Consider the following 23066-nt stretch of genomic DNA (forward strand, 5'->3'; position numbering starts at 1 on the left):
CACTCATTATGCTTCATCTTAACATCTAAGTGAAAGCATAAAAAACATTTTGGTAACCTCTAAATGCGATAAGATGTAACCATAAAGTAATAAAATATAAAAACTTGAGTTTCCTCCTCTTCCAAGGTATCATGTCTTGAAAGTATTGGGGGGGGGGAGTAAAAGAAACTGCATGGGTAATAGTTGAGGTTGGAGTCCGAAAATCTTGATTTGAGCCCTTATTACTATAGTTGTACATACTTACTACCTATGTGAACCTGGGCAAATAATAGCATATCTAAATCTCAATTTTCTAACATTTGAGGTGAGATTGAATCGTATAGCTCTCCAGTGGACTTTCCAGGCTAAATTCATTTTCTTTCAGAGCTGGTTACTTTAAAAGAAACAACCCCCCCCCAACTTAGCCTCATTATATTTTAGCTACACCTCATTTGAAACCAAATGATTGTTACCAATCTTGGTTTCCACTTTATATGTCTCTGAAACTTTTTTTAGTTATTTCTAAAATTCAAGATGACAAGTGGACACCAGTGAGGCCATTTGGAGGAATGCGCCATAAAATCTGCAAGCAACTCCAAAATCGGAGTTCTAAAAATGTTTTATGCTGTGGCAGTATCATAGATTTAGAACTGGAAGGAGGCACCTAGGACCCAGAGGGGTCTAATTATTTGTTTAAGGTTTTGCAGGTAGTAAGTGGCAGAGGTGCTATGTGAATTCAGGTCCTCTGACCTGTCCAGTGTTCTTTCCTTTGCAACACTCTGCCTCCTGACAAAAATGATAAAATATTCACATGTTAGTTCACCTAGATGGGATAGGTGGGAGAGTGTCACATGTTTCTAAACATCCATGACCCCTTTGCCAATCAGAATGATCACTTCTTTCAGACCACTTCCAATTACAGTCCATTGCTAATGGGATAGTCCATTGCTAATGGAATCAATTAGAAGTCACAACCAGGACATTTCTATCAACTCTTCATAGGGAATCCAAGAGAGCCAATTTTTTTCCCAAGGCAATGGGATTAAGTGACTTGTCCAAGGTCACACAGCTAGGCAATTATTAAGTGTCTGAGGCTGCATTTGAACTCAGGTCCTCCTGACTCCAGGGCCAGTGCTCTATCCACTGTACTACCTAGCTGCCCCAAGAGCCAATTTTTAAAGCCATACAAAACATTGCCCTTCCTCTGCCCTTCATCTCTGTGCAATCAGCTACTTGACCTTAAGAACCAATGAACATTCTATCACCAAGACAACCAGCCACCAAGCATTTCTAAAGCGCTTGACATGAAGCACTGGACAGTGGCCATTGGGGGTACAGTCTTGAAAATGACTGATAGCTACCATAACTCATCAGGGTGTTGAAGGAAGGCAGGATTTTCAAAGTCAAGATGATCCATTCTTATGGGAGCATTTTTCTTTGATGCCTTATTCATGTCCATTAGAAGACATGTGACTGATAGAATTTTCTTGGTCAGACAGAATAACTGTCACAGGGAATGTGCAACATCTCAGATCCTGAGATTTGATAGCTTTGACATTAGGATGACATTTCACCTACTCATTCACAAATCACAAGAACTGACTATTCCATCTGGTAGTTGGCTGGTAGCTCAGAGATGACTATTCTCAGATTTGGATTCTGAATGTAGACACTACGCAACCACTCAACCACCAGAATCACTTAAGTTTTGTCAGTCTATGTAATATCAAAAATAGTTATTTGCTCATTTCCCACTCTGAGTTTTTGGCAGTCAGAGGAAAGAGTCATAATCCTCCAACCTTTCACCCTATGCATCCTACCCTTCACCTCTCCACCTCTTAAGCATCATATCTCTCTGACGAATTACTGCCAGAAGCCATCAATTTAGTTCTATTCCTTCTGACATAAGCTATTTGAAATCCAAACGTGGGAGAATAGGGCATGGGGATGGAGGGTGTGGAGCACAGGGGAAATTAAATCATCAAGAAGAAAAAAAAGTAAAATATTTGTTAAAGCAACTGCCTGTGTGGAACAAAAATGATTACTACATAAGCAGACAGGCAGCAGTACATGACTTTGCAAAATTTTACAAAGCATTTGGGGGCAGAGGTTAAAAGCAAGACTCCAATGACTGGAGAGTGTGCCAACAGATGGCAAAGGCAGGGCTTGTGCCCCAGATTTGAGCTTTCAGTGAAATGCTAGAATGATACCAAAGCTTTTAAGGGATGACGTATTAGAAGGGTTCTCCTAGACACAGATACATTGTTCATGAATGAGGTAACCTATTTGAAATCTTATAGAAGAGAAGCAAGGGAACATAATATGAAGATGAGAATGAGTTGTTTCATCTTGTCTGCAATATAGTTTTTGTGTTTAGGAAAACCGCCAGAAGGATTACTCTCAGGGTTAAAGGATAGAACACCAACTCTAGTTTAATGATTTGGGCTTTTACTGCAGCCTGAAGGCTCCATCTGTCTAGTGGAAGCTTCCTTCAAAACCTAGGTTTATGAGGCAGTCCATGATTTGGTTTTTGACTTGGATTTTCCCCGTCTCTCAACTCGTGTTTAACTTACAATCTGTACTCTATGATTTAACCTTTATTTATAATATAATTTTTTATTATTTTTGCTGATCATGTCTAGATTTTAAGATCCTTGATAGCAAAGGGTCAAGTCTTCTCCTCCATCTCCCACATTACATAGCAGTATGCTAAGTAATCCAGGTCAACAGGCATAAGAGAGGAATTCAGTAAGATTTATCAGAAGAAAATGAGTGATGGAGAAGCAAAGACATATAGAAAGAGTACTTGGAAAAAATTAAAAAAAGAAAATTCTATACTTAAAACTTAAGATATATTCCTGACTTTGATTTCTTGTATCATTTCCCTTTCACCTTGCCTCAGTTTCCCTGTGTTAAAAACGGGGACTAACAATACTTTTATTTAATGTCCCTGCCTTCCCTCCAGGATTATTTCTGACTTATTCTGTTTATGACTTGTTTGTACATAATTGTTTGCTAGATACAAACACCCCATTAGATTACAAATGAAAAAAACAGGCTCAGAGGTCAGGTGACTTTGCAATAGTTTCACCACCAATAAAATTGGGATGTGATAGTTGAACCAGACTTTCCTGATTCCACACCCCAGACATCTCCAATTACAAAGTCTTCTCTCAAAGATGCTGTGGGTTTCATCTGAGATTTCCATTTATTTTTCTACTGATTTTTCCTTTTAAAAGTAGTGGCAGTGCCCAGAGAGCAGGGGATTCCCCTTGCTCTCTCTCTTCTCCAGAATAATCAATGCCCAGACAAGAACCAGAAATTTGAGAGAGTATGAGTGATGCCAAAGACAGTCCTTAGAACTATTCAACCAAACCACCCAGAAATTCCAGGAATGAAGTATCAATGGCAACAACAGACACCCCCACCACACTCCTAAACTGCAAGGAGACCTCTTCAGACAGTGGGCAGAGACCTCAATTTCAAACTATCTGGGTCAATGGTGGTAAATCCAACTAAGGCTAGACTTGGCAGAAATGAATCACTTTTATAAAAAAAATAAAAATAAAAACCAGAAAGTACTTGGGATAGCTATTCTTTAATATTTTTCTAGGATATGGAAGGAAACAACTAGGTGCCTGCCTTTATTTGCTTTCCCCTAGTAAACCATGTGACCTCTCCTTGCCTCAGTTTTCTTATCTATTAAATGGGGTAGAGTGGATTAAATAACCTCTAATAATGAGCCCCTTCCAGGTCCAAATTATAGCAACAAATAGCAATTTATTAAGCATTTTATATACAGGCACTGTGCTAAATTCAGGGGATATAAACATAAACTGATATTCTAATAGAGGAGATGACCTATGCACATATAAATTTATGCATAATATATTCAAAATGAATACAAGATAATTTATAAAATAGTATACTAGCAAGTAAAACAGGGAAACTCTGTGTGTGTATGAAAGTGTCTATCTATCTATGTATACATATATGTATGTATGTATGTATGTATAATAGGTGGCATTTGAATTGAGAGTTGAAAACAGGGATTCTAAAAAGCAGAGGAGAAGAGGGAGGGCATTCCAGGCATGAAGGACTACAAAAACACAGAGATGGGAGATGGAGAGTTGTTTCTTCAGAACAGTGAGCAGACTGGTAGGGTTGGATTACTAAGTGTAATCCAATGGATCATAAATCTAGAATTTCAGAGTAATATGTAAGAAAGCTGGAAGGATAGGAATTGGACTAGGTTGTGAAGAGTTTTAAATATCAGATGGGTGCTACTCCTAGAGGTAATAGGGAGTCAGTAAAGTTTATTGAGAAAGAGAGAGACATGATTAGACCTGGCTGTATGCATGATTAATTGGGGTGAGAAGAGTCTCCACAGAGGAGGCTATTGACATTGTGATTAGGACATTAGAACTACCAGATGACCTTGGGATGAACACTGGGTATTAATTGGTACCCCGCATTAAAATTGATGTTTCTCTTAAAGGAAGAAATCCACACACTCTATAGCTACATGAAAATGCTTCAAATCACTAGTAATTAGAGAAATGAAAATTAAAGTAACTCTAAAGTTGTATCTCACATTCACCAGATTGGCAAAAGTAACAAAAGGGAAAATTGCAATTGTTCAAGGGATTGTGGGAAATCAGAAATGTTGATGCTCTGTTTGATGTGGCTATGAATAGATCCAGTCATTCTGGAAAACACTACAACTATGCCTTAAAAATTTCTTCAGTGTGCCTCTCCTTTAAGGCAACCATTCCACTATTCAGCTTATAATCCAAATTGATAAAAAGATGAAGAAGAGGGGCAGCTAGGTGGCACAGTGGATAGAGCACTGGCTCTGGAGTCAGGAGGACCTGGCCTCAGACACTTAGCTGTGTGGCCTTGGGCAAGCCACTTAACCCCATTGCCTTGGAACATGCCAAAAAAAAAGATGAAAGAAGAGGAGAAAAAAGAAGGAGGAGGAGGAGGAAGGAGGAGGAGGAAGGGTAAGGGAGGAGGAAGAGGAAGAAGATAATGATGATGAAGAAGGAGGAGGAGGAGGAAGAAAAGGAAAAGGAAAAGGAGAAAGAGAAGAAAACCCATGGAAACAAAAATATTTCTAGCTGTTCTTTCTGTTACAGCAAAGAAATAGAAATGAATAGGAGTACCAGCAAGAATGTAATGGAAAATTACTTCACTATAAGAAATGATGAAAGGATAGGAACCCTGGATGTCTTGTATGAACTGATGCAGAGGGAAGTGAGCAGAACCAGAACAACTTCTACCATGGCAATCTTGTAAAAGCAGACAATGTTAAAAAGACTTAAGAACCCTTATCAATGCAAAGATCCATGATCATTCATTCCTAAGAATATGTGATGCAGCCTTCTACTCAACTCCTGAAAGGAAATTGATTAACTTAAGGTGCTAAATGAGATATAATATATTTTTGAATTCAGCCAATGTGGAGATTTGTTTTGCTGGATTCAGTTTACTTGTTACAAGAATACAGTTTTGCCCAGGTTTTTTTCTCCCTTTCCGTGGTAAGAGTAAAAGTGAGAGAGAAAGCAGAGCTTGGTAACAGAGGTGCCAAAAAGGGGAAAGGGTGGGGGAGGGAAATGATCATTGAAGCATTTTTAAATGCACAAAAGAGGACAGAAGAAAAGCAAGAGAAAAAATTATTAAATAGAAAAATCTTTGAAAGTTACCTGTTGAATTTATTATATGTTTAAAAAGAAAAAATGTTTTGTATATAATATATATGTATAAAAAATGGAGTCTGCTGGAAGTGCTCATTTGATCAGTTTGTTAAGTTGAGATTTAAAAAAAATGTTTTTAAAGTGATGCTCTCAGCTACGATGTGCCCACTTGTGGTACTGGCACAGTCCAAAGAAATGAAAAGTTGAAATCCCCAGTTGCTTCACCAGATTAAGTGTGTGCCTGGCTAGTGCTCTTCATGTAGACCAGGGTACTGTGCCAACTACACCGGCCTCCAGAGAGCTGTTAAATCTGATGTGGCCCTTATCTCATGACTTACGCACTTGCATTAAGTAACAGAGACAGTTGATGAAAAATGCAATCCATCTCCAAAGAAAGAACTGGTGGAGTCTGGATACAGATCAAAGCATGCTATTTTTCACTTTATTTTGTATGTGTATGGGTTTTTTTTTTTTGGTAGGGTCTGTGGTTTCTTTCACAACATGACTAATAAGGAATTATGTTTTTCAGGATTGCACATGTATGACCTTTAACAAATTGCTGACCATCTCAGGGAGGAGGGATGAGAGTCAGAATTTAAAACTCAGAATTTTAGGGGCGGTTAGGTGGTGCAGGGGATAGAGCACCGGCCATGGAGTCAGGAGTACCTGAGTTCAAATCTGGCCTCAGACACTTAATAATTACCTAGCTGTGTGGCCTTGGGCAAGCCACTTAACCCCATTGCCTTGCAAAAACTAGAAAAAAAAACAAAAAACTCAAAATTTTGAAAAATGTAATTTAAAAAAATAATGTGAGGGTAGAAGCAGTATGGATTCCTCTTAAGCAACAGTCACCACCAATACACATCATGGCCCATGATTCAAGAAATTTAAAAGACTTCAAAATTGTCTAAATTGCTTTGGAAATGAAAAATTTTGATGCAAGACAGCTAGGTGGCACTGTGGGTAGAGAACTGAACTTGAAACTTGAAAGACGAGTTCAAATTCTACTGTGGATATTTAAAAGCTCTGTAACTGGGGCAAGTAACATAATCTCTTTCAAATTTCACTTAAGTCAGCTGTAAAATGGGTATTGTAATAGTATCTATCCTCCTTCAAGTGAGATAATATGTGCAAACTGCTTTGTAAATCTTAAAGGACTGTTATAAGTACTAGCTATTATGGAAGATCCAGAGTGGATGGTAATGATCAATGTTAGAAAAGGCTAAATTAGGCAGCTGGATAGAGCACTGACCCTGGAGTCAGGAGGACCTGAGTTCAAATCCAGCTGCAGACACTTAATTACCTAGCTATGTGACCTTGGACAAGTCACTTAACCTCATTGCCTTGCAAAAAAACAAGAAAAAAAAAAGAAAGAGAAGTCTAAATTGGCAAAACCCAAGTCTGGGTCACATTCCTGCCTATCATTAGATAGGTGACCTTGGGCAAGTTCTCCCTCTGCATGAGTTTCTATAATTGTAAATGAAGGGCTAAATGGGATAATTTCCTTGGTCCCTTTGAGCTTAAAGTTGACTGGCCCTGGGCGGCTAGGTGGAGGAGTGGATAAAGCACTGGCCCTGGAGTCAGGAGTACCTGGGTTCAAATCTGGTCTCACACTTAATAATTACCTAGTTGTGTGGCCTTGGGCAAAACATTTAATCCCATTTGCCTTGCAAAAACCTAAAAAAAAAATTGACTAGCCCTACAGCATTTTTTATATTTGTGAATGCATACATGTGTATGTTGTATATGTGTGTATATGTATATCTATGTTTGTGTAAATATGCATGCATATATTATATGTGCATTTAAGGCTTAAACTGTACTTTGACTTTGGGACTCCTATATGCATATGTATATGAGTAGTTATCTATGTCGTCTATAGGCAGCTAGATGGAACATTGGATAGAACTCTAGGTCAGGAGACAGGAAGAACTGAGTTCAAATATGGCTTCAAACATTTACTAACTGTGTGATCCTAGATAAGTCACTTACCCCGTTTATCTCTATTTCCTCATCTATCAAATGAGCTGAAGAAGGATATGGCAAACCACTTCAGCATCTTTACCAAGAAAATCCCAAATAGGATCAGGAAGAGCAGAACATGACTGAAATGAACAAAACTGTCAAAATACACATATGTATATCTTCTCATATGTATGCACATGTGAACTGTATGTGTGCATGCATATATGGGTGTATAGTAAGTATAATGTTTAAATTAGCTGAAGCTCTAGCAGTGATCAACAAGCCAATGAGCTTGGAACACATGAACACATACACGCGCACACGCACGCACAGGCACACACCTTAGCCAACTCTTCAGACAGTACTTGGTTGATTCGGCAGTTTGAGAGAGCACTTTGTTTGGCGATGCCAAAGTAGATCTGCACATACCTCCTCTCTACCCATAAAGCATAAGACTTGAAGTTCCCTGGGAATAACTACAGTTTGGCCCCATTTTCTGCCTGTGGTGCTTTCCTTAAAATGAGAACAAATTGGCTGTGTTGAAGAGAGGGTGGGGGAAGGGAGGCAGGAGAGGAGCTGCAGGTTTCGATCCAGTTTGGAGAACAATTCCTTCTTTCAGATGCTTCTCCCAGAGAGTTTAGAAAAGGTTGGATATTACATTGGACAAACTGAGCATGAGCCTTTGTGGTAGGAACCTGCTCGAAACACTTGGTGACAAAGTAAGATTTGGGAGGAGGTAGGTTTCATTCATTCCTAAACTGAGGGGAGGACATTTCTCCCTTTCCCCATCTTTCCTTCTAAATGACCTACTTCAAATGTGGCACCCTCCAAGAAGGTTCAATATTCCTAGCTTTGCATTAGCACTTTGCATTACTCGCAAGCTCTTTTCGTGTTTTAATTTGTATTATATTTATCTACCCCTTTCTATTCCCTGTACTAGACTATCAGTTCCATGAGGGCAGGATCCATATAGCCTGAAGCTAGGTGGTACAGAAGCTAGAGTACTGGACTTGAAGTCAGGAAGACCTGAGTTCAAAAATGATCTCAAACACTTACTGTATGACCCTGGGCAAGTTACTTAACTATTTGTCTCCATTTCCTCAACAGTAAAGTAAACTAAAGAAGGAAATGACAACTCATTCCAGTATCACTGCCAACAAAACTGGGATCACAGACAGTTGGACAAGACTGAAACAATTGAACAATGACAATGACAAGAAATATTCATAGAGATTTCATGGGTTTAGAAAACTCTCAGTTGATGCCTTTTATAAAGGCATATCAATATCTCTCTCAGGGGCTGCCTGAAAGCTAAAGAGAGCTTGGTATCTTAAAGAGAGTTTTCTAGAACACTAGGAGGTCAAAGGAGTAGGTGGTCCAGGGTCACGTTGACTGGTTGTTGTCCATTGTTCTCGAAGAAAATCAAAATGACATCATTATGTTAGAGCCAATTATATTACCCGTGTCAGTGGCAAAACTTGAACTTGGGCTCTCTTGGTTCCCAAGTCAGTGGTCTACCTGCTAGACTATACTGTTTCATCACTGAAAGGTATCTTTAGGGTTAATGTTACCAAAATCTTTTGCCCATGAAGATAGAATAATTTCAAAATTTTTGCTTATAAGAAATATTAAGATATTAGATTTGAATTGAATTGGGAAGAGTGGTTCCCAAATTTGACTTCCTATCCCTTACCATATTTTCCTAGCCTGCCACTCTTCTTCCTGGGATAGAAATAGAGTCCCCACCCTGAGGTATAGTTCAACTCATGGACAAAGTAGCTATACATTGGAGGTAATTCTGTGGTCACTGTCAGACTTGGGGAGGGGTTGGGCTATCTGGATGCTAAAGTGAGGACAGAAGAAGCCTTGGGTTTGGATTCAAATCTCAACTCTGCCATCTATTCCCTATTTGACCTAATTCAATCACTTTCTTTCAGTTTTCTGATATTTAAATGACAGATCCAGACTATTTGGATTAGGGCAACCTGGGTGGGGGTGGGGGGTTTAAAACCAAGTATTACCTTAACTGAAGGGCCATGACCTTTTAAAAAATATTTTGATAATCTTACTTTGAGATAATTGCTTTCACTTTTAATCCTCTGCATTTTATTTCATACATTTAAAAACATGATTCTGAAAAGGAATTCAACCAGATCGACCATTAGAGGAGTCCGTGACTCATAAAAAGCTTAAGAACCCCTGGATGCTAAGGATGATGCCTAAGGGCCTTCCTACTCTTACAGTCCATAGACTAGAGTCAATACCACACTTTATTAATATAACACACATTGGCAGTCCTCCAGTTTTCTCACCTATACCTGCATTTGCTTTCCAAGCCAAGTATATGTTCCTCAGGACCAGAGCAATGACTTCTAATCATATAGTGGATATTGAATACCTTTTGAATGAATGATGAGAAATGGCCAGCCTTCTTAATGCATTTATTATTAGTCTTATTGCATGATGTGGGAAAATTACAAGTAGCCTCTAATGCGTGAGGAAGCTGACTTCCCAGCAGAGGCTCAGAAACAGGCAGCACATTCTTCTTGGAGAAAGGCAGAACTTCTGTTGCTTATAAATATGCTAACAGTTTCTCCTCCACCTGAAGTCAATTTGTGCATAAAACATCTCAATCTGGAGGGAAATCAAAGTTTTAACTACTAAAAAAAACCCCAAACAAAACAAACCCCACACCCATCTTTACTATTTGACTTGTTCTGAATTATCTGGACCAGCTGCAGAAGGATGACTTGCCCTTCCCTATTTGAACAAAGCAAAAAATGTGAGTTTGCCAATATTTGCAGTCTTGGAGGCAAATCACAGGCATCACCAGAAGAGTGTCTTGCCCTGGTCACAGCAAATGGTCTCCTAAGAAGAGGTACCTTGTACTTTTAAGAACAACTAGGTGGCGCCATAGTGAATAATGCACTGGGTCTAGAGGCAGGAAAGGCTGAGCTCAAACCTGGTCTTGGATCCTTTCTAGCTGAGTGACCCTAGGCAAGTCACTTTATCACTTTCTGCCTCAGTTTCCTCATCTATAAAATAAAGATAATAACAGCACCTGGTTTCAAGATTCTTGGAAGAACTGACTGGAATAACCTTAAAATGCAGAATAATGTTAACTAGCATTATTTTCTCATATATAATTTTTCTCCAACAGCTTTATGCAATCTCACTAGCGATATTTTTCTTCTTTGTGACCAAAACGACACGGCCCATGGAAGTGTTCATGTGTTAAACTCAAATATGCTAAGTTCTGGGGCCACAAAGACAAAAATGAAATAATTCATACTCTCCAGAAGCTTACACCTCAAGGGGTAGAAAGGAATAAACCAATACCTGTACTCTTCTAACCGTGATAACTAAAAAAGGTTCAAGAGACATAGTTTCTGGGAAATTCAATCATTTTATTATCAGGTTAAAAACGGATACTCATTTGGCATCTCTTTCTTTGACCAAAGATCATAATGGCAGTTGGGCTCAGTGCTTATATGTACTTTTGAAAAAGGAATGGCCATCAACTCTGACTAATTAACACAACAGGAGAGAAGGGGCTGAGTGACATCATATTACCTTTGGAGAGAGAAACTATCTCTAAACCTAAATTGGGCTACCTTGATTAAAGGATCTGTCTCTATCCAAGCTTAACTGAATGGGATTCACCTGAGATTAGAGATTACATGTAGGGTTGAGTGGAATAGAAGAGAAATTGAGCTTGACTTTCACTGACTAAGGTCTTAAAAATAGAAAAGGAGAACTCAATTTCTCCAAATCATAAGCTATTAATAGTTATTGCTCTCACAGCAGACTGTAACTGACACCATTAGGTTTTTTTGGAATAATCTTGAGGCCAAGAATAATACCCTTATAATACAAATTAAATGTTATATGTGGGGTACAAGGAATTCTATAGAAATTTTGATTGTCTTTGTCCAGATTTTTAATAATAAAAAAATTATAGGATTCTACATATTGAACTGGAAGGGATTCGAGGCCATTTAGTCTAACTCTGACATCTTACAGAAGAGGAAACAGTCTGAGAGTGGCACACACAACATCTGGCACATAAAAAGTACTCAATAAATGTTTGTTGAGTGACAAAAATGACTGACTCAAGATCACACAGATAGTAAATGCAGAGCTGAGAATGAATCCAAATCTTGGTGGTGGTATTGCATGGTAGAAAGAATATTAATTTTGCACTCAGGGATACAGACTCAAATCCTATCTCTGATATGAATGGCCTGTGTGATCATGGGCAAGGAAGTTAACCTTTCTGAACCTTAGTTTCATAATCTGTAAAATGGGGCTGGGGAGTCATAATAGATGATCTCTAAAAACTCTGCCATGTCTAATTGTTTTAATGCTTTAGATGGGAAATGCAGGGAGCCTGGGGGTGGGGGGGGGAGAAGTGCTGACAGTTATACATCCAAAACAAACAAAAAAAGATAGGATAGGCTCAATCAAGTTTTTGAAGTGGTTGGAATCCTATTGAGAACCCTGGCAAACTGGTTTGGAGCTCTCCCAAGTCTTTCCACATCTCCAGGTGAATTCTGACCTCCTAATTGGGGTGCCCTGCTCTAGGAGGACTAAGGAATTCTAACCTTAAAACAGGAAGGACTTAAGAAGTCAATAAGCATTTTATTACTCATCCTCTGTGTATTAGAGGAAGAGCTCAAAAATGAGATCATCACTGCTCTCAGGGACCCTCCATGCTCCTGGGAGACTGGGAATGGGAATTCCACAGAATTTGACCACAGAGTAAAGTCCAAGATAACCGGAGTGTAATTGCTAATAACAGCAGGAATGAGAAAAGGTTTATTGTAAAAGGTGGCACCAGGGTTTAGCCTTGAAATTATGGAGTCGTTACATGGGGAAGTTGAGAAGGGAAGGCATTTCAGGCTTAGAGATGGGAGTGGGGGGAAGGAAAGAGGTACGGTCACAATTCAGTTGTTTTTCAGTCATATCCAACTCTTCCTGACTCCATTTGGAGTTTTCCTTGGCAAACATATTGAGTGGTTTGTCATTGGCTTCTCCAACTCATTTTACAGATGAGAAAACTGAGGCCAACAGAGTTAAGTGATTTGTCCAGGGTCACAGAGCTAGTAAGTGTCTGAGGTCACATTTGAATTCAGACACAAATGTTGCATGGGGTACAAATAGGTCACTTTGGTTAGAATATAAATTATATTCTATTAGACTGTGAATTTTTTGAGAATAAGGACTATTTATTTTTTGCTTCTCTTTATAATCCTAGCACAGAATCTGACATACAAATAGGCACTTAATAAATACTTGTTGCCTGACTAAGTAAGAATAAGCTAGAACCAGAAGCATTTGTATTTCATTCTAGAGGCAATAGGGAGCCAAGGAAACTTCTTGAGTAGGAGAGTAGTACGGTCAGACCTGTACTTTAGGAACCTTCCTTCGGCCAAGGTGCTGTGGGGCAAGACTAACATCACTGCAGCTTTGGAACCTGAGGCTAGTGGATCACCCGAGCTCACAATCTGAGGATCAAATGAGTCATTTGTAAAGCTCTTAGTTCAGGGCCTGGTACACAGTAGGTGCTCTTGAAATGTTACCTATTATGACTAGGTGATCACACTGAGTCCAGTACCAAGAAGAAGAGCCCCAGATGGGAAGAGGGAGGCGGAATCTGCCCAGGCTGGAGGTGGAGCAGGGCAATATTTCCCTGTTAATCTATAGGAGCCACTCTACTTCCAGTCTGGGGACAATAGAGAGACCCAGTTATAAAGGGAAAAAATGCATATATGCATATGTAGACATATGTAGATAAATGTGTGCACATATACACACATATACACATGGGTATACAGTACATGCACATGTATGCATATATCATTCCTGTTTAGTTATGAAACATATGTACACATACATACAAACATGCATATACATCATCCATATTTGGTCCATATACCTATATACATTTTTATATAAGCATACATAAACACATGCATGTATTATATACATCTAGACACTTGCTTATGCATGTGGGCATATACATATATGCAAACATAAAAGGGCATGCATTCACAGACACATACACACAGTTATATGCATATATACATGTTTTATATATACACATATATAAACATGAACACATGAATGTGTCAGTGTGTTTCTTTCTAGCATATTCATACAGTGCATGTATGTGCATGCTTCATGTGTACATGGGCACAGGCATGCACAAAAGGGATAAGTGCATGAAGACCAGTTAGAAAACTACTGCAATAGTCAAGGCAAGAGGAAATGTGAGTCTGAACCAGAATGGAGGATAGGTGGACAAAAAGAGATAGATATGAGAGATATCATGGAATTGATGTTGGGGGAAGGAAATAAGCATTTATTAAATGCATTCTATATGCCAGACTTTGTAGTAGACTTTACAATGATCTGATTGGATCCCCTGGGAAGTCTTTGTGATTATCTCCCATTCTACAGTTAAGGAAACTGAGGCAGACAGTGGTAAAATGACTTGCCCAGGGCAACCCAGCTATTAAGTATCTGAGGATGGATTTGGACTCAGGTCTTCCTGACTCCAAGCCCAGCATTCTCTCCATTTTGCCATATCATTGTCATAATATTTAGCAACTGATTAGATATGGGGTGGGGGAGGTAGGAGAGAAATGAAGGGGAGTGGGACACCTCATTTTACAGGTGAAGAAACTAAAGTCCAGGGTAATTATATAGCACATGGGATGAGTGACGGGGCTCCTAAAGTATAACCACCTTATGATTCATCAAACTTTAAGCCTGGATATAATAAACCAAGTAGAGATGAGTCTTTTCCATTCACATGGTCCCTTTAGCTGAACTAACTCTGACATTTCTGTTAAAAAAAATGTTTAAAAGGATCCAAAATAGAAGACTGACCTTTTTGGAGACATTGCCATTCTGTGCCGAGTGGGAAGGGAGGCTTCCCAGAATTGGAGATTTCTAGGTCATGGTTTCAAGAGGAAGGCTCTTCAGTATATATGATCCAGCCCTGTGCTTTCATTGATCTCCCCATAGGCAGACTGACAACCTGTTTGTAACTGGTCCTCTTTAAACTGTTGCCTGAGAGTACTGAAAGTTAAGTGACTTGCTCAGGATCACACAGTCAATAGGGGTCAGAATCAGGATTTGAACTCAGGGACTAATTGACTTCTCTGAAACAACAGGAGCAGACTTTGACATAATCTTTTAAGGTCTGTATATCACTTTATACAGATCATCTGCTTTGACATTCACAACCTGTGATATAGGGTCTCATTATCCCCCCTCCTTTTGAGGAAATTGGGGGTCAAGTAACTTGCCAGGGACACACAATTAGTGTCTATACATAACATAGATTATCACTTTTGATATTTTCAACTACTCTGTGATGTAGGATCTCTTCTTATTCTTTATTATTCACCCCCCCCCCGAGGCAATTGGGGTTAAGTGACTTGCCCAGGGTCACACAGCTAGTAAGTATCTGAGGCTAAATTTGAACTCCAAGTTCCCCTGGCTTCAGGATCAATATTCTACCTTCTCTACCATCTAACTGCCTCTATTATTCCCATTTTCAAGCCAAGTCTTAGAAAGACTTGCCCAGAGTCAGAGAACTAGTAAGTGTATGAGATCTTGGTGACTGCTAGTCCAGTCTCTATCCACCTATTGGGCCAAACTATCTCTCTCATAGCAAAAAGCATTTGAAAAATACACTGTCTAGAAGTTGCTCAATCCCAGAAGAACCATGTCTCTGAAACTGGTTTTTAGCAATCGAGGGAAGATAAATCTCTGAGTCTGACAGACTAAACCCAAAAGTCATCTCCCCAGAATAGAAGGAGCGGTCCTTTCAAAAGTGGAGTCTGTGCTGGGACTGACCAGGATTACATAGTCAGAGCCACAAAGAAAACCTTGGGGTGGGGGGGGGGAGGATGAGGGGAGGGGGACATGGGATCAGGAAGAGGTTCATTCTCTTTGTTCAAAACAGTAGGACTCAGTGGGGGGAACTGAACACCTCTCTCAAGACATCAAGACTGTTGTTATGAAGTTTCCAGGGAAGAAAGGGAAGGAGAAGGAACAAAATTCCACCCTCCCCCAATCCTGCCCCCCATTTCCAACCCAGAACAAGATGTGCTTCGTTTGAGGGTTGAATAGATGCTCTCAGATTCCTGTTACATGAAGTTATGAGCATCTATTCAGCTGAACAAACTGAAAAAAAAAAACTACCCAGACTGTATTTTTCTTCCTTTAAAATCCATCAGCCTCAACTGAGTGATGGCATTCCGGCACATCTGGGGTTGATCAGAAACCAATGAGTCTGCAGAAATGGTCTCCTGGGCCCCAAGTAGTCAGACACAGAGGCACCTCACATACAGAACAAATCACCGCTGGTGACAAAGTCAAGGTATTTTCCAGATCCTTGAAGGCAAGGAAGGTCACTGTTCAGTAAGGGGTCCCCTTCCCAAACAACAATGGTCAAACAGAACAATGGTCCAGGTGGGCACCTCCTGTAGGAATGACATTTCTCATCTTAGGAGATGAAAGCAGTCAGTATTCTGTTGCTCCACCCACTTCCAAGTAGACCAGGCAAACTCAACTCTCAGTTCCTTCTTTTCAGAATCTCTCTTAACTCCTACTCTCCTGTTGGGGTTGTAGATTTTCCAGACTGTGTGGCATATAACCTTCCGTTATTGGATCCCTACAAAATTCCATTTAGTTGGAGGACAATCCTAAATCCTAAATCTAGAAAAAATCTTTCATAGTTAACGGGGCTAAATGTCTTACCTTATCAGTTCTAGTCAGATCCTCTGCTATATTTAATTATTAGTTACAAGATTTTCGAGGGTAGGGGAGCTTTTCCAAGATCCAAAAAGTAATAAGGGGCACTTGGGATTTGAACTCTGATACTCTGGTTGCAAATGCAAAACCACACTGGCAGGGGCAGCAGTGGGGTGAAAGGGAGGGTATAGAAAAAGGAGAGGAAGAAAGCAGGAGGGGCTAAGGGATGCCTACACAACAGTCAGGACGATGCTTAAACCCCCAGCAATGTCTCTTTTGGCACAGGTACCCCCTTTGCTCACAGTGACCACTCTGGGCAAAGATCCACTTTACCCACCCATTTCACACAAAAGAACTAATGAAAAGCCAAGAGAATGTACTCAGTGGAAGCCCTGAGCCTCATGGTGAGTGGGAAAGTTTGTACCAAAATATACATACTCTCCATAGGAGTGGCCAAACATCATACAAGGTTTGAATTCAGCATTGGTTGAAAGTGAAGACTGTCATTTACACAAGTCCACTCTGTTTTATGAAGGGGAAAAAAAAGGAGCAACAGCTTGTCCAGAATTCAAACTGATTTTTAAATGAAGAGAGCTTACCCTAAGTCCTACTGTTCTTATAAAGCCCATCTCCTCCCAAGAAGCTTTCTAGCTTCCGTCCTTTGGTGATCCCTGCCCTGCTCCCTCTGAAGTCTTCCATCACTTCCTAGCTACATAGTCAGCCTAGGCTTAACTGATATTACCTAATACATAGAGAATAGACAGTTTGCAAGTTCACGGTCTCTGTCCTGGGGCTAGGTGGTCAGCCCTGCAGTAGATTTCCTTGCCTCTCCGGCAGCTAGCCGCCAGCAGGTGTTCCTATAGTGTCTGCTGATGATAGAGACGGATAGAGTGACTGCTTCTTTCATTCATTCACAGCTACGTGGGCAGCTGCTTTGACATGTCTCATTCACATGTGCACAGCCGTCCCTCCACATAGCTGAATGCACAATGCTCCCTGACAGAACCATGTCACCCTCCTGCCACCATCTCACCACCTCCTACAAACCTCACGGGGCCTGGTGCAAAGGATGCCAGTCAGCTGTAGATTCGAATCCTGCCCTTGTGACCTCCTTTGTGTGATCTAAATAAAGCTGTCCCAGTCTCATTTTCCTCACTGGAACAAAAAAAGGGTTTTGAACTAATTCTATGATCCTAAATCACTTAATCTCTCTGTGCCTCAGTGTCCCCAGCTATAAAAACCAAAGATGATAGTACCCGATAACAGATCTGCTTGGGAAAGCAAATGACCCGCTTCTGAGTCCCGACCCTGATACTAACTAGCTGTAGGACTCTGGGCAGATGAGTGTTACCTCTCCAGGCCTCAGTTTCTTCATTTGTAAAAGAGAAGCAATAAGGTTTAGACTGCCTGCCTTCCGGGTCGGGCCGAAGAGCACTGGGTAAACTTGCACAGTCCCTGCCTGGTCTCGACATTAAGATCCCCCAAATCACTTGACTGAATTTGAGTCTCATCTGTAAAATGGGGCCAAGGAGCCAAAACCCAGACAGTATGAACCACAGCCCAGACCCCGGCTAGTGCTACGGTTCCCCACCCCTGGCTCTGGAAACTGTAAAGTGCCATAAAAATCAGTTAGATGTGCCGGGAAAAACAGCAAGATAAAGTGTGATCGCGGATTAGCGCTGGAAGAGGTCATCGAATTTACAGGCGAGGAAACTGAGGCACAGAGAGAAGCAGCGGAGCGAGACTGGAGACGAGGGGCTTCCAGCCTTCCTCCCAGGGCTTCTCTGCCCTGGCTGCGGTCTAAGGGCCAAGAGCCCTTCGGGTGGACTAGAGCCGGGGGTGCCCATGCCGACGCGCGTCAGGGACTAAAGGAAGGGTCCGAAGGGGGCGGCAGGCCAGCACTCACCTCCCCGGAGCCGGAGAGCTGGCGGGGCCGCACGCACGGGGCCGCGGGGGGCTGGAGCCGGAGGACGCCCCGAAGGTCTCAGCGGCCCGCTGCAGTGAGGAGCGGCCCCCGGCGCCCCAAGCCTCTTATGCTCAGCTCCGGGCCCCGCCCCCTCCCCGGAGGGCGGGCTCGGTTCCTCCGGGACCAGTAGCAGGGCGGGGGGAGGGGAGCTGGGGAGGGGGAGAGGGGGGGGAGGCTCCAAGAAAGGGTCGCTCTCCTCCAGGCCCCGCCCCCTGGCCAGGCTGGGGAGAGGGGGGAGGAGGGGGCGAGGGATTGCAGAGATGAAGGGAGGGAGGAGAGCTGGAGTCCGGGGATGGGGGGGCAAAGAGAGCGAAAAGGCTCAGAGACTGGGGGGTCCCAGAGAGCCGGGGGCTGGGGGACATGCGAGGATGGAGGGCCGGGGGCGGGGAGGGTGGAGGTGGGGAGTGGGATATGGAAGCCATCCTCCTCCTTCCAGGCCTGCTCCGGGGAGGCTGTGCGCACCCACCCGCCTCCGATCGACTCCCCCCCGCCCTATCTGGCCAAAGTGTCCGGGGGTCGGGAGAGGCTGGGGGAGATCTGCCACCCCTGCACCCACCAGGAGGCTGTTTTGGCCTTCGTGCCATGTCATCAGAGAGGTGATGCCATGACAGGCGCATGAACTGGATTTGAGGAGTGCTGTGCTAAGTCACCAGCCTCACTTTCCCCTCCAGAGCCGATATGAATCAGGACGAATAGAGATGCTTCAGGATACCAGACAATCAGGGTTAAGTGACTTACCCAAGGTCACACAGCTAGTAAGTGTCCAGTGTCTGAGGTCGGATTCGAACTTCTCTCCTCCTGATTCCAAGGCCAGTGCTCTATATACTGCGCTTTCTAGCTGCGGGGAACTGTCTATCTCCTGGGGGCAACCAAAATCCCCAGGAGAGACTGGCCACAGTCCTTGAGATAAGGCTCTGCAGGCAAGGGTGAGCTTTGGGCCCCCCCCCCCCATTAATTTCCCTCCTCCTCTTCCCTTACATTCACCAACTTGCCTCTCTTCCCCACACGAGTTTTCTCCACTTCACACTGGGCAGCACCCCCCCCCATTCTCTCCAACTTTCTGCCCTTCCCCCTCACCAGCTCCGTTTTTAGGCCCCCTACATCTGCCCCTCTCCCACACTAGCTTTCCCCCTCCCTCTCACACTTACTCCCTTCCTAATGTCCCTTCTGGAAGCCTGCCCGGAAAAGTACCTGGATCCTGCCCTAGAGTCACCAGGCGGAGCCTGGATTCTGCCAGGGCCCCCCTAATCTTGAACACACACAGACTGTAGCTAGTAGCATCAATGGGCTCCCAATTCAGCTGAGGGAGAAGGAGCCGAATTGGAGCCAGAGAACAACTCATCTGGGGAGCAGCCTCTCTGAAAGTCATTTTCTAAGAGTTTTCTAATTTAAGTAAGAATTCCTGTTTAACTGGGTCCCTTCTATGCTGTTCTACTAAATTTGGATAAAACCCTACTCACCCTCTCTCTAGCTATGGCTTGGCAAATAACCCGAATTCACGTTTTTGGTAGATCCAATAAAGCAATGTATTCTAGAGGAGGGAGCATTGGATTTAGTCAGGAGAGTTGGGCTTGAACCCTGGCTTTGCCTCTTATTAGCTATGTGACCTTGGGTAAGTCCCTTGCCTTCCTGAACTCAGTTTCTGCTTATATAAAGTCAGAGAAAAGATCTAGGAATTGGAGACATTTATTGGGCATACTCATTGGGTCCCATACCACACATTCATTCATTTTCTTTCTCTTTTCCCTATTGACGTTTGTTGGTTTCCCAAAGAAACTGTGGCCTTCAGCTGTCCCCTCAGCCACCTGACCTCACTGAGACCCTGGAATGAAGGGGAGTTCCCAGGAAGACTTTTTAGAAACTGGCAGGACCTTGGTAAATGATGACAAGATGGTGGAGAAGTGAGTGGGAAAGACAGACAGACAGAGGTTAGGGGTGAAGATGATGAAAAAAGAAAATTCCTGGGGTGACGGAGTCCCAGGCAAATATTGCCAGAAATTACTGTCAAAAGTCCTAGGCCAGAGCAATCTGACAAAGATAGGAAAAGAGTGATGTCAAAAATGACATCAGGAGCTTTTCCCAGCAATCAAGTTTCATTCAGCAGCCGAGCCAACGTTTGACAGCCTGCCCCATGACCTAGGGATGGCAGGCAAGCCTGGGACAAGGAGATTGTTGCTTTATATAAACCATAGCCATATCAGCCCCTGTTCCCACCATGGTTCAGGCTTCCAGAAAATATATAAGCAATGGGTCCCAGTAAGAAACTGACACAACTGCCAACTATTTCTGTCTCTCCAGCTGTCTCTCTTTCTCCCCATTTCTTCAACTTTCTTTCTGTCTCAGTCTCAGTCTTCTCCCTGTCTCTCTCTGACTCTGTCTCTGTCTCTGTCTTTCTGTCTCTGTGTGTGTGTATGTGTCTGTCTATCTCTGTTTCTGCGTGTGTGTGTCTGTCTCTGTCTCTGTCTCTCTGTCTCTGTGTTTCTCTCTGTCTCTGTGTCTCTCTCTCTGTGTCTGTCTCTGTCTCTGTCTCTCTGTCTCTCTGTATTTCTCTGTCTCTGTCTCTCTCTCTATCTCTCCTCTCTGTCTCTCTTAGACACACACACACAAACAAACTTCCCCTTTTACTTCTCTAAACTCTCAGCAATTAGAGTAATGGTTTTCCAGTCCAGCTGAAGGGACCCAATAGGCAGAATATTGGAACTGTGAGAGACTTATTAGAGAATTCTTCTCCAAAAGGAACCCTATAGTTACAGAGGAAGCTACCAAAAAAGGCAATGCTTACTGAAAGCATATACTTCACTTATACCAGAGAAAGGGGGAGGGATAAGAGAAAGAGAAGGGATGGAAGATAGGTAGCATGGAGGGAGATCTGTTTGTTTTTAAGTAACAAAGGGCTAATTTGTTACCAAGGTTAAAGCCAGACTGGTCTACCAAGAGCCCTCTGGAAACCTCCTCTAACCCCATGCAGGTACTTAGATTTTTATATGTTCTATAACTATTTCTGGGGCCCCAGTGGTACACAATTCCCAAACCCTTTCTAACTGGTCTGGAGAGTGAGATTTTAGCCATGTTAAAATCACTTGATCAGTAGAGTCAATAACAGCCCTCCCTTTCTTCCTCTTATGACAGTAGACCCTGGTTCCTTGGAATGATTCTGATAAAGGCAGACTAAAGAAATAACTCAACAATAGCAAAAATCATTATTTTCTTCCCCTCTTTTGTTTTCTCCTTTCATAACTGTTCTTACCTTTCTTTTCATCTTTCCTGCTCTGCCCCTTTGCTTTCCTCAGTTCATTTCTTTCTTTCATTAATCAGTCAGCAGGGTGTATTTTTTTACTGAGCTCCTATGACATTCTCAGATGATCAGTGATGAATGTTAGAGCTGTGCTGAGGTGAGCTAAAACTAAGAGAGTGGTTAGTTAAATTTTCAGTGTGAGTATTTACATCGAAGACACCGACAACGCCACAAATCAGGCTTGATATATTGTTTTCTTGATTTTCTAGACTTCAGAAAGTGATGGAGAAAATATTAATAAGGCAGATTAAATGTTAAAGTGTGCCTTGCCTATATTCTTTAAAAAGAAAAAAAAAGGAGCTGGTTGTTAAACATTTACCAGCACACCACTAGAATCAACTAAGAATAGCAATTGATCCAATTTCTACAGGGTTTCAGCCTACAGCCTCTCAGATATGGTATGTGGTATATTATACAAAGAGCTATTTACTTTTTAGAGATGAGAAAATGGCAGCTCAGATAGATGAAGAGTCAATATATCCAAGATTTAACTGACTCTGGATACCAATATTTTTTATTATTATGCTTCATTGAGTGCATGAACAGATGAGCTGGAATATGGGAAGTGTTCTGATAGATGAGGGAGAGAGGGAGAGGAAAGAATTGGGAAGAAAAAGGAAGAGGCAGAAATGAACCTAACAAGTTCCCAGAGCAGTGAAGAGAGTGGTCAAACTAAGGGAGCAATGAACAGTAGGCCATTCCAATTAACAAATGGTTTTATTCTTAGAAGAAAACCTTAGGGAGGGACTGGAGAACACAAGATAAGGCATAGAAGTACCACCATAAGATTAACCTGAAGTAGTATTAGAACTCTGAATCTAGAGCTGGGAGGGGGTGTGCAGGGGCATCCAATTTAATCCCTTTGAAGTATGGTAATCAAAGTAGAAAGAAGATGACAGGTAGAAACCAGGTAGAAAGAAGATGACAGGAAGGATCAAAGCTAGGTTCTCCAATTCCCAAACAAATACTCTTTCCAGGGTACAACCATTCCAGAAAGACCCTTAAAGGCCATCTATTTCAATTCTTTCACTTTGTAGATGAGGAAAATGAATCCCAGAAAGACTGTGACTTGCCCAAGGTCACTTAACTAGAAAGGGACATAACACAAATTCTAATTCTGGTCCACTTGGTTCTGATACTAAGATTCAAGTAGGAGACTGTCCAAGAGGGATCCAATTCTTCAAGCAAGCTCAATAGATTCAGCTGCATAGCTATGGACGGCTGCTTTGGGAGATACATGATGGCACATGCCTATAATCTTGGGTACTAGGAAGACAAACTGTTGGATCCCTTGAGCTCAGAAATCTAAGCTTTGGTGAGAAAGGTTAATTGAGTGTTTGTGCTTTATTTGTCTTATTAATAAGGTGAGCCCCTGGGTCCTGGGATATCTAACTAT

The 23066-nt window shown here is 42.0% G+C and overlaps 1 protein-coding gene across 1 annotated transcript in view; it reads right to left on the reverse strand.

The window, feature by feature from the left end:
- The window catches only part of CRISPLD2 (cysteine rich secretory protein LCCL domain containing 2), an 86812-nt gene extending 68410 nt beyond the window's left edge, over positions 1 to 18402 (reverse strand). The window contains exon 1 of the mRNA XM_074201905.1: positions 18316 to 18402. The gene's annotated coding sequence lies outside the window, so the exon portion shown is untranslated. The remainder of the gene's footprint in view (positions 1 to 18315) is intronic.
- Positions 18403 to 23066: the final 4664 nt, after the last annotated feature.

Source organism: Macrotis lagotis, chromosome 1 (genome assembly GCF_037893015.1).
Source record: "Macrotis lagotis isolate mMagLag1 chromosome 1, bilby.v1.9.chrom.fasta, whole genome shotgun sequence".
In the NCBI taxonomy this organism is placed as follows: domain Eukaryota; kingdom Metazoa; phylum Chordata; class Mammalia; order Peramelemorphia; family Peramelidae; genus Macrotis; species Macrotis lagotis.